This window comes from Rutidosis leptorrhynchoides, chromosome 10 (genome assembly GCF_046630445.1).
Source record: "Rutidosis leptorrhynchoides isolate AG116_Rl617_1_P2 chromosome 10, CSIRO_AGI_Rlap_v1, whole genome shotgun sequence".
In the NCBI taxonomy this organism is placed as follows: Eukaryota; Viridiplantae; Streptophyta; class Magnoliopsida; order Asterales; family Asteraceae; genus Rutidosis; species Rutidosis leptorrhynchoides.
Window position 1 is genome coordinate 294,606,317 of NC_092342.1, and position 2,565 is coordinate 294,608,881.

A 2,565-nucleotide genomic window follows, 5' to 3' on the forward strand; every position below is an offset into this window, starting at 1 on the left:
GATGATTGTTGTAGTTGTTGTTGTTGTTGTTGTTGTTGTTGTTGTTGGGCCGTTTGTTGTAGTTGCGATTGATGTTGCGATTGTTGGGATAATTGTTGCGATTATTATTGTAATTGCTGTTATTGTTGTATTGGTGATTCTTATCACCGTTTTCCTCCCACTTTCTTTTGACTTGCTTCACATTGGCCTCTTCAGCCGTCTGTTCTTTAATTCTTTCCTCAATCTGGTTCACTAGTTTGTGAGCCATTCTACATGCCTGCTGTATGGAGGCGGGCTCGTGTGAACTTATATCTTCTTGGATTCTTTCCGGTAATCCTTTCACAAACGCGTCGATCTTCTCTTCCTCATCTTCGAACGCTCCCGGACACAATAGGCACAATTCTGTGAATCGTCTTTCGTACATGGTAATATCAAATCCTTGGGTTCGTAACCCTCTAAGTTTTGTCTTGAGCTTATTGACCTCGGTTCTGGGACGGTACTTCTCATTCATCAAGTGCTTGAATGCTGACCACGGTAGTGCGTACGCATCATCTTGTCCCACTTGCTCTAGATAGGTATTCCACCATGTTAACGCAGAACCTGTGAAGGTATGCATAGCGTACTTCACTTTGTCCTCTTCAGTACACTTACTTATGGCAAACACCGATTCGACCTTCTCGGTCCACCGTTTCAATCCGATCGGTCCTTCAGTTCCATCAAATTCCAAAGGTTTGCAGGCAGTGAATTCTTTGTAGGTGCATCCTACATGATTTCCTGTACTGCTAGATCCAAGGTTATTGTTGGTATGTAGCGCAGCCTGTACTGCAGCTATGTTTGAAGCTAGAAAAGTACGGAATTCCTCTTCATTCATATTCACGGTGTGTCGAGTAGTCGGTGCCATTTCCTTCAAAATAGTCAAATGGAACAAGTTAATCATACAGAATATTAAGAGTAGTTAATAGTATTTCGTAGCATAATATGAACTCATTTATAAAAGCTTTTTCTTCATATTAGCGTTTTATAAGTTTAAATTCGGGTAGTACCTACCCGTTAAGTTCATACTTAGTAGCTAATATACAATTCAACTACTACAATTCTATATGAAAAACTGATTATAATAATATTTTGCGTTCAAACTTTTATACAATATTTTACAAACTTACAATACCGCTTATTTTACATAAAGCATGAAATATAGCACATAATAACTTTGATACAAGATAGTTGTGAAGATAATTCTAGCTAGTACACAAGTCGTTCAGCAAAGGCAATAAAGACACGTAATTCATACGTCCAGAAACAAGTCATGCATTCTGGTTTTACTAGGACTACTTCCCATCCTTGGTCTTGTGGAACATAACCATTATGGCCGTTGATAAGACAGCGTGTTGTAACGTCGTCAAAGGGACGAGGGTTACGTAATGACCAACAGTCTCGTAATAACCTAAAAACCTCATTTCTTACCCCAATTACTGACTCCGTCACTTGTGGGAACGTTTTGTTTAATAGTTGTAGCCCGATGTTCTTTTTCTCACTTTGGTGAGAAGCGAACATTACTAACCCGTAAGCATAGCATGCTTCTTTATGTTGCATGTTAGCCTCTTTTTCTAAATCATGAAGTCCTATATTCGGATACATTGAGTCAAAATAATTTCTTAACCCGTTGCGTAAAATAGCATTTGGGTTCCCCACAATATATGCATCAAAGTAAACACATCATAACTTATGGGTTTCCCAATGTGATATCCCCTATCTTTCAAATGAAAGTCTCTTATAAACCAAGACATTCTTGGAACGTTCTTCGAATGTCTTACAAACTGATCTCGCCTTAAATAGTTGTGCCGAGGAATTCTGACCGACTCTAGACAAGATTTCATCAATCATGTCTCCGGGTAGGTCTCTTAAAATATTGGGTTATCTATCCATTTTGTGTTTTTAAACTGTAAAATAGACAAGAGTTAGATTCATAAAAAAATACTTATTAATACAAGCAATTTTTACATATATCATAAAGCATAAGCACACTATATTACATATATTACACCACACGAATACAACTATCTTATTCCGACTCGCTCGTTTCTTCTTCTTCGGTTTTGGTTCGTTTTGCCAAGTTTCTAGGGATATATGATGTTCCCCTAATACGAGCCGTCGTTTTCCACATTGGTTTAGAAAAACCTGGTGGTTTAGAGGTTCCCGGGTCATTGTTACAACTTAAGGACTTCAGGGGTTGACGATACATATAAAGTTCATCGGGGTTGGAATTAGATTTCTCTATTTTTATGCCCTTTCCCTTATTATTTTCTTTTGCCTTTTTAAATTCAGTTGGGGTAATTTCTATAACATCATCGGAATTCTCGTCGGAATTCGATTCATCGGAGAATTGGTAATCCTCCCAATATTTTGCTTCCTTGGCGAAAACACCATTGACCATAATTAACCTTGGTCGGTTGATTGAGGATTTTCTTTTACTTAACCGTTTTATTATTTCCCCCACCGGTTTTATTTCCTCCTCCGGTTCCTCCTCTTCCGGTTCTGATTCTTCTTCCGGTTCTGATTCTTCTTCCGGTTCCTCTTCGGGAACTT